Below are 12,225 nucleotides of genomic sequence, written 5' to 3'. Positions count from 1 at the left end.
GGTGAAGCGCTGGAATGGGTTACCTAGGGAGGTGGTGGAATTTCCTTCCTTAGAGGTTTTTAAAGTCAGGCTTGACAAAGCCCTGGCTGGGATGATTTAGTAGGGGTTTGATCCTGCTTTGAGCAGGGGGTTGGACTAGATGACCTCCTGAGGTCTCTTCCAACCCTGATATTCTATGATTCTATGAAATCCTCCCCGTTTCACTTGGACTCTGTGTCGCCTGCTCTCCGGTGGGCAGCGCTGCTGGGAGCTTTCTGCTGCTCCTTGAGCTGGTGATATAATCTGCACCGCTCAGTTTCCACTTCCAGCCAAAGCAGGCCAGGCTGCTTCCTTCTCACCTGCTGGCACTGGCTGCGCCACCCCTCTGCAACGGGCCAGGCAGGCATGGGAACTTCCCACACAGGGAAGAGATGGAAACCGAATCCGATGCCCCTGCCCCAGTGCCAAGGAGTGATCCCCGGCTTCCAGCAGCAACCCACACTGGCCCCTCCCTTGTCACCCAGCTAGGCCTTTGCAGTTTCGTTTCTCTAGTGAATGGAAAATGAAACATAGCAGATCAAAACCGGGGAAATCCTTAGCTCTGCTGCTGCCAGTTAAGGTGGCCTTAGGGAGCAGCTCTAAAGTGCTCACCTCGGTGCTCCTCTGCCCTGACTCCCACACCGGGGTGCGCTGTAGGTGCCTCCCCTTCCCCAAATCCTGCTGTTCTTCCTTCAGCCAGGCTTGAAAATGCCCCTCAGAAAGGGGGCGGGTAGTCACTGTCTGGGTCAAGGGGGAACCTCACCACCATTTAACCAGCCCTTTCATAAAGGAAGGGGCCGGCCTGGCAGGCTTGCTGCTGGAGACAAAGCGCAGCAGTGGGGAGACTGCCGTGAGGCTGCAGACAGATGGCTCCAGGACCCCCCTGGCACTCAGGGGTGTCCAGACAGCAGGCAGCAGAGTGACATTAACGAGACTCTGGGCTGTGGGTTCATGTCTCTGCCCATGGCTCTTCATTTGGTTCTCCCTGATTCCTAGATTCCAGGGCCAGAATGGACTCTGCCCTCCTGTGCAGCACAGGCCAGTGACCTGCCCCAAAATAACCCTGGGCGCAGCTCTGACAGCAAAGCATCGGGTCTTGCTTTAAAAATGGCCAGGGATGGAGAAGTCACCAGCCCACTTAGTAAGTTGTTCCAATGGTTAATTGCCTTCCCTGTTAATTACTCTCCCCGGGGCAGTTACCAGAGAGTCCCTGTGTCACAGCCTGGGAGCATGAAACTGACACGGATGAGGTCAGTGTCACTCTCGGGTGGGGTGGGGGAGATAGACACTCAGGTTAGGGGCTGGCATGAAGGACAGCGCCCACAAGCAGGGCCTAGGGACAGCCCCCTCCTAGGAATCCCTGCAGCTGGGGATGGGGGAAGTGCATTGGGCTGCACCTGGAACTGGGGATGAGGACCAGCCCCCGGGCATCTCTCCTGGCCATGCCCAGCAGGCATCTGGTGGACAGTTCTAGTCCTGGAGCCCAGGCTACCTTAACAAGCTCAGTCTGACGTCATCCACAGGGAGGAGATCAGCAGGGCTGGGCTTTGCCGGAGTTGCTTAAAAGCAGCAGCAGCAGCAGTAGAGGAAGGCAGGGACAGGGAGCAAAGCAGCAGAGATGGAGCTGTACCAGGTGCCTGCAGGCTCGCTGGATGCCTGGATTGCGGAGCATCTCCAGCCCAGCGAGGAATTCCAGCTGCAGGTGAAAGACACTGTCCGAAGGATCTGTGATTTCCTGAAGGAGAAGTGCTTTGACGACATCAAAGTGTTCAAGACGGTGAAGGTGAGTCTGTTCTGGACTAGCTGCTGGTGTGAAAGAGCTTGTCAGGGCTCCTTTAGTGCAGGCAAAAGCCTGGGTACCTACACTGTGATCAGGGCAAGCTGAAACCACCAGCTGGACGGGCCAAGGGATGCCGAACAGGGCTCCCACTTACAGCTGGCAGCAGAGGGCATTATCCCATAACCACCCTGGCTTCCCAGTTGCCAGTGGGGTCAGGTAGGAACGTAGGAGCTGCATTGTCAGGTCAGAGGAGTTTTAGCCCAGTAACCTATCTCTGACAGTGACCAACACAAACTGCTTCAGTGGAAGGCACAAGATCCCACCTCGTGGACAATTATAGAATTATTTGCCTATAGGGGAAGTTTCTTCCTGACCACAGGCTGTTAGTGGTCAGTTTATGCTCTGAAGCATGAGTGTTTGTCTCCCTTGTACGGTGACATGTTTCAGAGTGGTAGCCGTATCAGCAAAAAGAACAGGAGTACTTGTGGCACCTTAGAGACTAACAAATTTATTTGAGCATAAGCTTTTGTGGGCTAAAACCCACTTCATCGGATTTATGCAGTGGAAAATACCGCAGGACGATATATATATGCAGAGGACATGAAAAAATGGGTGTTGCCGTACCAACTATAATGAGAGTAATCAGTTAAGGTGGGCTATTATCAGCAGGATAAAAAAATACTTTTGTAGTGATAATCAGGATGGCCCGTTTCCAAGAGTTGACAAGAAGGTGTGAATAACAGTAGGGGGGGAATTAGCACGGGGAAATAGGTTTTACTCTGTGTAATGACCTATCCACTCCCAGTCTTTATTCAAGTCTAATTTAATGGTGTCCAGTTTGCAAATTAATTCCAATTCTGCAGTTTCTCATTGGAGTCTATTTTTGAAGTTTTTCGGTTGGAGTATTACGATTTTGATGTCTGTAACTGAGTGACCAGGGAGGTAGAAGTGTTCTCTGACTGGGTTTTGAATGTTATAATTCTTGATGTCTGTTTTGTGTCCATTTATTCTTTTGCGTAGAGACTATCCAGTCTGGCCAATGTACGTGGCAGAGGGGCATTGCTGGCACATGATGGCATATATCACATTGGTAGATGTGCAGGTGAACAAGCCTCTGATGATGTGGCTGATGTGATTAGGTCCTATGATCGTGTCCCCTGAATAAATATGTGGACAGAATTGGCAACAGGCTTTGTTGCAAGGATAGGTTCCTGGGTTAGTGTTTTTGTTGTATGGTGTGTGGTTGCTAGTGAGTATTTGCTTCAGGTTGGGGGGGCTGTCTGTAAGCGAGGACTGGCCTCTCTCCCAAGATCTGTGAGAGTGAGGGATTGGCCTTCAGGATAGGTTATAGATCCTTGATGATGCACTAGAGAGGCTTTAGTTGGGGGCTGAAGGTGACGGCTAGTGGCGTTCTCTTACTTTCTTTGCGTGCATCCAATGAAGTGGGCTGTAGCCTACGAAAGCTTATGCTCAAATAAATTTGTTAGTCTCTAAGGTGCCACAAGTACTCCTGGTCTTTTCTCCCTTGTACATTTCCCTTTCTGCTGAAAACAAATAGGGATGTTCTAGTTATCATTCAAATGTCTAATCCTGTGGAGAGGGCTGACAAGCTCATGGCCTCATTTGAGTTCCATGAATATGCTGTGTCACAAAAAGTACCTTTTGAGCTGTTTTAAATGTGTTGCCTTTTAATCTAGCATTATTAGACATCTGATACATCTTCTCTGAATCAATGGCTCTCAACCTTTCCCCTGTTGGGTCTCTACCTTGTAATCAGCGCTCCCTTTACCAATAACAGGACAGGAAGTTTGCAAAACCTCTCCCCAGTCCCATTTATTATGTCCCGAAAAATTACACTGAAAAAGAGTTATTGAGATTGCAACTCAAACATAAGGATGTGCCAGAGGTAAGGTGGCCTGTTTAACCTCATTTCGGCCCCATTGTGCATATGTATTACAATACAGGCTTTAATGACATGATCACATATTATTTTTTCCCATGGGACCCAGCCTCATTCAGTGCACAAGGTGGACTTGCTCTACGGCTGAATCAGGGCCAGGTAGTAAAGGAGACTGTTGTCTGCAGAACTTTGCAGCAGATGGAAGATGTGCAATGAATGGGGCAGAGGGTTCCAGAGAGAGAAAGGAAGGTCTCCTGGGTAAGACAGTTGAATGCTGCTCTGGAGAACTAGACTCTATCCCTGCCTCTGCTCCGGAGTTCCCGTGTGATGCTGGGCAAGTCACTTAACCCAAACTGTTCCCAAAGTGTGCATTCTTCATTTTTGGGGTGCCCAATTGGAGCCCCCAGGGTCTGATTTGCAGAATTGCTGAGTGCTCACAGCAGGGATTGAAGCCAACGGGAGCTGGGCTTTGACGGTACAACATGCTATATAAATGCTCCATCATCTGTGGGGCTGGCCAAACTCTGACACACCTGTACTGAGCATGTACAAAGGGAGATATTTCAAAGGTTCTTAGCTTGGGCAAAGTTGGGTGGATTTTCACGGGCATGGCAAAAGGCGCATCCCTGAGACGCAGGTCACCCCACTGCCAAATTTCAAGGCTCTGCCCCGTCTTCAGTGATCAGAAGGAGATGCGAGGAGAGGGCCCCCCAGCAGTGTACACTACAACACAGGATTCATTCCAGGAATATTTTCTATCCCATCCTAACACTTCCGGTTTGTTTTTGGCTGCCCAGCAGGGAGGGTTGTGCCAGAGAGGTGACCTGGCTCAGTGGGCGCAGAGTTGAGGGCCCCCATATTGCTCAGCACCCTGGGATTGTTGAGAGGGTAGCGCAGTGAGCAAATGCTTCTGTTGCTTGGCAGGACGGCTCCGCAGGGAAGGGGACAGCCCTGAAGAACAACTCAGATGCGGATCTGGTCCTTTTCCTCAGCTGCTTCTCCAGCTACTGGGACCAGATGGAGAACCGTGTGGCTGTACTCGACACCATCAAGCAGAAGCTGAACCAGTTCCGACAGACCATTGCCTTCAGCGTTGACATGGAGGTTTCCCAGCCGAAGGAGAAGGGCACCTGCCCATGCTCACTCTCCATCACCATCCAGTTGAAGAGGCGGTGGGCATCCATTGAGGTGGACGTGCTCCCGGCCTACGATGCCTTAGGTAGGGACTATATCCCTGCCCCTCAGCTCAGCCTCCGGGGATCCAGCAGGTTTGGGGGTACCCACCCCTCTCAACGTCCTCATGGGCCCCAGGGCTTATCCTGAGAGAGCTCATGGGAATGAGGGTGCAACCTGTGTATGGGACACAGGACTAGCCCAAGGCCCATTGGGACAGGACTCCCCTCAGATCTGTGTGTGGTGACCCTTCCTCCACTCTCTCCCCCAGGGCAGGTGACTCCTGGCATCAAACCTTCCCCCCAGGTCTACGAGGATCTGATTCGGGCCAGAGCCAAGCCGGTGAGTTCTGCACCTCCTTCACTGAGCTGCAGAGGGACTTTGTGAAGTGTCACCCGGCCAAGCTCAAGAACCTGCTGCGGCTGGTCAAGCACTGGTACAAAGAGGTGAGGTGCCCTGCCCTGCCCCTGTCAGTGATTCCCCCCTCCCCCGCCCTTGCTCCTTCTCACGCTCTGCCAGCCGTGGGGTTACCGTTGCATGTTAATGCGGGTTCAGCTGGAGAGCTCTGGGCTGACAAAAGAACCTCCCACATGTTAAAAACCCCTTGGAAAAAAGTTACTGAAGGTGATCACAGAAGCCCCTCCACCTGCCAGCACTTCTCAAGTCTTTCCAGAAGATCACTTTGCTTCCCAGCATTTTGCTCACCAGAGATGGTGGTCGTCTCAGCTTAGGCTGGTCTGTCCTAGCTCGCTGCTCTCCTGGATGCTCTCGGGGTGGGCTGCAGCGGCTGGGTTCCATCACCCAGTCAAAGGGCCGTGGGTGTCTCTGGAGGCAGAAGGGACACTGGACTAGATGGATCTTGGCTCTGATCCAGTCTGGCAAGTTTGCTGAGTCCTTCTCTAGCAGTCCCAGAATATCTGTCCAGATGACTGGTCCCCAAACTGTGGGGCACTCCCCCCCCAGGGGCACACAGAGGAACATTCAGTGGGAACATCACAGGGCCTGGGCCAGCCTCCACAGAGGGCAGGGAGGGAGCACCACCCAGCCCCACTCTGCCCTCAGCTCCAGCTCTGCCCCCAACCCCGTGGCTCCACTCCTGGCCGCAGCCCCAGCCACAGCTTTGGCCCTGGCCTTGGCCCCCAGCTCACGCCTGGGTGCGGACAGATTACATTATGGTAAGGGGGGGTGCGACATGAAATGTTTGGGAACAGTTGGTTTAGATGGCTTAGGTCACTTTGAGACAAGCACTCATGAGATCTTCTGATCATCGACTGGACCAGAGGTTAAACAACAGAATTGTTGGCCATCTTGAACAGAGTCTGACTAGGATACAGAATCCATTAAAAATCATTCAAAAACAAACAACAATTTATATATCGATTAGAGATAGATAGATATAAATTCCTCATTGGAAGTAAATTTGTGTAGCTTCATAACAACCAAACACACAAACATCCAATCTCACATGTCTCATCCTCTAATCTCAGGGCAAGCAACTGAACAAAGAGCAAATTTCAGATAATGATTTAACAACCGATTTGCTGCTCACTTGAGTGGAAATGACACTAGCCTGTCCAATGACACTTTGTAGGGTCTGGGGAGAAGAATTTTCTTTATCCTAATAAACACCTGAAATGAGTCAGTGCCTGATGCCACAGCCTGTGGGGACTTCACACCAGCAGTGGAAACAAAATGTGGAGTCTTCCGTTTCAGAAGCACAGACCTCTGCCACCTGAGCTAAAGGAGAATTCCCACAAGATGTTAGCAATATAGGGCCTTGACACACAACTGAGCAGGTCTGAGTACACACGCACACACTCTGTGTCTCCAGCTGGTACATTACTCCCCAGCTCACCTTGTCTAGCCACTGCTAAGTAGTTGATAGTTCTGGTGAGCATAGGACATGGGCAGGGGAGAGGTCAGGGGTGGGCACCCACCTGACCATGCAGCAAGAGGGATTTGAGGCCCCAGTACTCCCACCCCATCGCATGTCTCAAGCCGGCTTCCCCCCCATCTCCTTAACAGCTTTCCAAGACAACGTCGGGCTTGCCAACCAAGTATGCCCTGGAGCTGCTGACCATCTACGCCTGGGAGAGCGGCACCAAGGGGGCAGAGAAGTTCAGCACGGCTGAGGGGTTCCGCACGGTGATGGAGCTGCTGTGCCGGTACAAAGAGCTGCGCGTCTACTGGACTGAGTTCTACGATCTCCAGTCCTCTGTGATAGGGCCCCATGTCAAACGGCTGCTGCAGGAGCCGTGGTAAGACCGCTGCATCTGCTCCTCTCGTCTCTGCACGGCTCACTCACGTCTGGCTGCAGCTCGGCCTTCCTTCCTGTGTGGGAGGGAGACTGTCATACCAGGGGACACGCGAGCAGAGATCTGGCAGCTCTGCTCAGCATCTCTCAGCCCTGCCACCCCCAAGACCCTTGCGGTTACACTCAGCACCAGCCAAGCAACGTGGGCGGCCCAGCAGGCCCTGCACCATGTGCAGCCAGTCTGCCTCTGGGGGCGTAGGCCCAAGGGGAGCCCCAGCCCCATGGAGCTCACTGGCCAAACTCCATTAACTGAAGGGAGCAGAATTCCACCTGGCAGCACCCATAAGAGCAAGGAAGGGTGGGGGGCTCACAACCTGGCACAGGTCTGTCCCCCACTCTGCCACCAGTACCCTGTGCCTCAGTTTCCCCATTGGCATGGTGGGGATGGCGACACTGATGGGGCTAGGGCTCATGAATGAATGCGTGTGGTACCCGGCAACACCCCTGGGCTGGCACTAGAGATGGGTGCAATAGTATCACAGGTTCTAGGGCAGCAGCTGTCTCCAGCCCCTAAGCTGCCCAGACCCTGGCTCTTCCAGGCTGGGTGACCCCGGACCATACTCTGCCTCCGCCACTGCCCCATCCCCAAGCCCCTGGGACTCTGGCTTCAGTCGGCTAAGCCTGAGACTTCCTCCTCCAGCTCCCCTCTGCACCCCAGTGCGGTGCCTGAGCCGAGGCAGGCAACGTGGGCAGCAGGCAGCTGGGATGTGTCAGCAGCCTGGACTGAGGGCAGGGCCCCACTCATGGGAGAGAGGGAGCAGGCTGGGGCAGACAGCAGAGCCTCTGGCCCTGTGAGCAGGTGGCTCAGCCAAGGAGCCATCGATAGAGAGAATCTATTGTGTGTTCGCAGCCCCGTGATCCTGGATCCAGCCAATCCAACGGGAACCTTGGGGCAGGGAAAGAGCTGGGACCTGCTGGCGAGAGAAGCCGCCAAGTGCCGGGACCAGCTGTGCTGTAGGAACGGCCTTGCCGCCATCTGCTGCTGGGATGTGCAGGTACCGACACCTTAGAGGGTCCCTTCCCACCCCAGCCTGTGGTGAGCTGTTCCCTGTTCAGAGCCTCCCAAGCATGGAGTGGCCAGGAGCTCCCCCGATGGCCCCTGCTCCTGTCCCCTCCCCACAGCACCCCCTGCTGCAGAGGCTGGGGTTGGCAGAGCCTGAAGCTCCCCCACAGCCAGTGCTCCTGCCCCGCTACCCACAGCGCCCCCTGCTGGGAGAGGTTGGGGCTGAAATAGCTGGGAGATCCCCCTCCCCCAACAGCCAGCACTCCTGCCCAGCTCCCTGCTGCAGAATCTGATGAGACCAGAACTGCAGGAAGCGCTTATGTTGAGATTCCACTCCCCAGCAGAGGTTGCTATGCCAGGGTGCCATTAGAGGTTCACTGCTGCCTCGCCTGGACTGTCCGAACCCACCCATCCCCATCTCCTTGTCTGTCTTCCAGCTATACCCATGCAAGTGATGGTCAAGCAGCTGTCAGGGGTCAGCCTGGCCCTGCGCCTGAGCCCCTCCACTACCATATGGGAGATTAAGGAGGCGCTCGAGTGTGAATGGGGCATCTCTCCTTACACGCAGCGCCTGGCCCTGCAGGAGCCTGGCCTGGGAAACCAGCTGCTGCAGGATGATCAGAGCCTGGAATCACATGGCATCATCTACGACACCACAGTTCTGATGTTCACGACTGAGCCCCAGGAGATGGAGATCTTTGTGAAGGACCATAACAGCAGAACCATCCCCTATGGTGTCCAGGCCAGTGACACTGTCCTGGGCCTAAAGAAGAAGATCGAGGGTCGCACGGGTGTCTCCGCCAGCCAACAGCGCCTGACGTTCAACAGCAAAGAGCTGCAAGACGATTACACGCTCGCCCATTACAGGATTCAGAGCAAGAGCACAGTCTTCCTGCTTTTGCGCCTCAGGGGTGGGTAAGATGCTCACTGGGACCTGCACCTTGGCAGAGAGCGCATCACAGTGGACTATGTTTCCCAAGATTCTTTGCATGATAATTCAGGACTTTTTGCTAATGCCCCCCACGTTCCAGAATCAGCACCACATCCTTCTGTAGTGCCAGCCCATCCCCACGCCTCCTGCTGCAGCTCCTGGGAGCTCTTTCCCGCCGCTCCGTGGCCCATTTTGGGATGTACTGCCCCCAGTGCAGAGCTGGATGCTGGTCGCCCACCAAACATTGTTCATGAGCCCCGTTGTTGTAGTCCTCTTCCTCCTCCTTGTCCTGACTTCACTGCTGTGTGTCACCATCTCCATTATTATGTCGTGCCAAATCCCAACCAGTGTGTGCCGCTTGGAATCCAAAATAAACAGCCTTCCATTATTCCCAGCTCCTGGGTGTTATGTCCATGGGATGCGGGTCCCACCTGCCCTGTGCATACAACCGGGGGTCATGGATTCAGAGATTCATTTACTGAGCTCATATAGTCTGACCTCCTGTGTCACACAGGCCGGAGACCTGCCCCACATTAATTTTTCCAGCAGATCCAGCAGCAGTTCTGTGACTGAGTCGTGGCCCCCTCATCCGAGCCGTCTACAGCAAACTTGGCTGAGTTGTCTCCCCCAGCAGCTTTGTTCAATGCGCACAGCCCCGCCGGCTTCCTCAGCAGGGCAGTGCATTGTGGGAGAATCTGGGCCGCACTTCCATAGTGCCTCAGTGGAGACAGCGTACCTGGCAGATGGGGACACACAGCGGCACCAGCAGCATGTGGCCCAGTGCGTGCTGGGATATCTGTGTCACGGGGAGCTGGGAGTGTGTCATGGACACGGTTATGGGGGGAGGGTCATTTACATGCCCAGCTGAGCTGTAATCAACCTGCTGACATGTTACCGAGTGCCCACCTCTAGGCTGAGCTGGAAAGGCACAATCCAGGAGGAGTAATGTCCTGTATCAAGCCAGGAGGGGGCACTGTATGCAAGGCAGGAGGTGTGGGCTCAGTGAGGGAACCAGGGGGCTGGAGAGTGGGGACTGTGCCCAAGATAAGAGGGACTCTGGCCCAGCCCAGTGCAGCCGGCACAGAGGTCTGAAAGAGGGATTTTTACACCATGTTTCAGCTCAGCCAGCCTGTGGGACAGCCAAGGCCGCGGGACGCCCAGACAATGTGGGACAGGCCAGGCCATTAATGTTTCTAGGACCAGGGCAGCATTTGCAAGTTGAACACAGCAGGTGGGTGGCATTCCCTTTGGTGGGAAAGCCCATCAGTCGTTGGGGCAGTGACTTGTTGCCTCCTAGCCCAGAGAGAAAGGTATGTGTGTGATGGGGGAGATAGTGAGGATGTGGCAGATGAAGGGTGGATGTGGGGGCCATAGGGGACATTCATACACCCCTATCCATGCCTTCACTGATGCCCACACAAAGGGTTAATTATACGGGGGAAATATTTTTGTCCAGCCTGCTACCCCACCGCACTTAGCAGAGAGGATGAGCACCCAACGGCAGAGGCAATGCCAAGATCAGATCAGGGGGAGGCAAAGGGCAGCATCCAGCTTCCCTCCTGTGCCTGACTGTGCACACAGCAACAATGTTAGCAGCAAGGGCGGGGGGGCTCACTCTGCAGTGTGGCCCCCCACATGTGCTATAATGTATATTCTGCTTACTGGATTTTTCACTCCATGCATCCGATGAAGTGGGCTGTAGCCCACAAAAGCTTATGCCCAAATAAATTTGTTTGTCTCTAAGGTGCCACAAGGACTCCTCATTCTCTTTATTAAATTAAGAGTGACTCTCAATCAGTGTTTGCATTGCAAACCAATTGCTCAGAACCAAGAGAGTAGGGTTAGGTCATTTTTGCTGCATTCCCTGAAATCAATTTATTCCTGGACTTGTTTGGGAACAAACAGAGCCTGGATTTCCTCCCCGCCCACTAACAAGAAGTGTTCTACATTAGATGCGCTGAAGTACTGACAGGTTTCAGAGTAGTAGCCATGTCAGTCTGTATCCACAAAAAGAACAGAAGTATTGAGAGCACCTTCTAGACATCGCTGGCTCTTTGACTTATGACAGAGAAGAGAAAACTCGGCTAGAGGTCATATCTGTTGGATAAATAATGTGGTATATTTGGGTGTTTTGTTAACTGCTTTTGGTTTAGAAAGGGAGGAAGAAGGGGAAGAGAGAGAGATCAGGCAGCGAAAGAGAGAACTAAACAGAACCAAGGAGTGTGACGGATTATTTTTCACTGGCAATTTTTAAATCAAGAGTGGATATTTTTCTAAAGGACCTGCTCTAGTTCAAAGGAGAATTCATTCAGGGAAGTTTTCTGGCCTGTTTAATGCAGAAGGTCAGACTAGATGATCACAGTGGTCCCCCTTGGCCTTGAAGACAATGAAAAAGAGCAGAGGACTGTGTGTTAAAGGGGGAGAGTCAGAATGTGCCAGTGCCCCAAATCTGCGACCTCAGTGTGTCACATCACCTCTCTGTGCTCGGGTCTCCCTATAGATAACACTGGCCCACCTTGCAGAGAGGCAATGAGAATTCACGCTATGCTGCTGGTAATGTGGGCTGGCCAGGGGGGTTGTAGGATGGTCCTTTCCAGTTGATGGGGGGGCAAGGTCCCTGTGGGATGGGAAACTGGAGTTATCCCCTGGCTTGGAGCTAGCAGGCTTAGCCAGTTCCTGTGCACCTATGGCTAGCACAGCTGACCAAGGCAGCAGTTCTTTCGGACTCACAGTGGGGGAGCGGCAGATGTGTTTGCTGGAGGGGGAAATCCCTAGGTTGTCTCAGTCCCACAGGTACCCTGGGGGGGCAGCTCAGGGACCCCCTCTCTGGAGCCCAATTTCTTCAGCTGCTGGCAGCTATTTCTTACTGAGTCAAAATCCAGGGCCGCCCGGGGAGGGGCAAGTGGGGCAATTTGCCCCAGGCCATGGGCCCCGCAGGGGCCCCCACGAGAGTTTTTTGGGGCCCTTAGAGCAGAGTCCTTCACTCACTCCGGGGGCCCCAGAAAGCTCTTGCAGGGCCCGGGCCCCCACAGCGTCTTCCGCTCCGGTCTTCGCCAGCAGGAGGTCCTTACCACCGAAGCGGGACCCGCAGCCGAAGTGCAGTCGG

General features: G+C 53.8%; 1 long non-coding RNA gene and 1 pseudogene across 1 annotated transcript in view; one reads left to right on the top strand and one right to left on the bottom strand.

Annotated features, from left to right (window-relative positions):
* LOC127053671 (uncharacterized) overlaps positions 1–8,728 on the bottom strand; it is a 37,348-nt gene extending 28,620 nt beyond the window's left edge. The window contains exons 1-2 of the long non-coding RNA XR_007775098.1: positions 8,632–8,728; positions 8,097–8,190 (exon numbers count right to left, since the gene is read on the bottom strand). This is a non-coding gene — a long non-coding RNA (uncharacterized LOC127053671). The remainder of the gene's footprint in view (positions 1–8,096; positions 8,191–8,631) is intronic.
* Positions 1,367–10,866, top strand: LOC127053670 (2'-5'-oligoadenylate synthase 1-like; annotated as a pseudogene).
* The last annotated feature ends 1,359 nt before the right edge of the window (positions 10,867–12,225 follow it).

The sequence above is a fragment of the Gopherus flavomarginatus genome, chromosome 6 (assembly GCF_025201925.1).
Source record: "Gopherus flavomarginatus isolate rGopFla2 chromosome 6, rGopFla2.mat.asm, whole genome shotgun sequence".
NCBI lineage: Eukaryota > Metazoa > Chordata > Testudines > Testudinidae > Gopherus > Gopherus flavomarginatus.
Note: the sequence above shows the minus strand (reverse complement) of the source record. Positions and strands in the feature narration are given on the sequence as shown.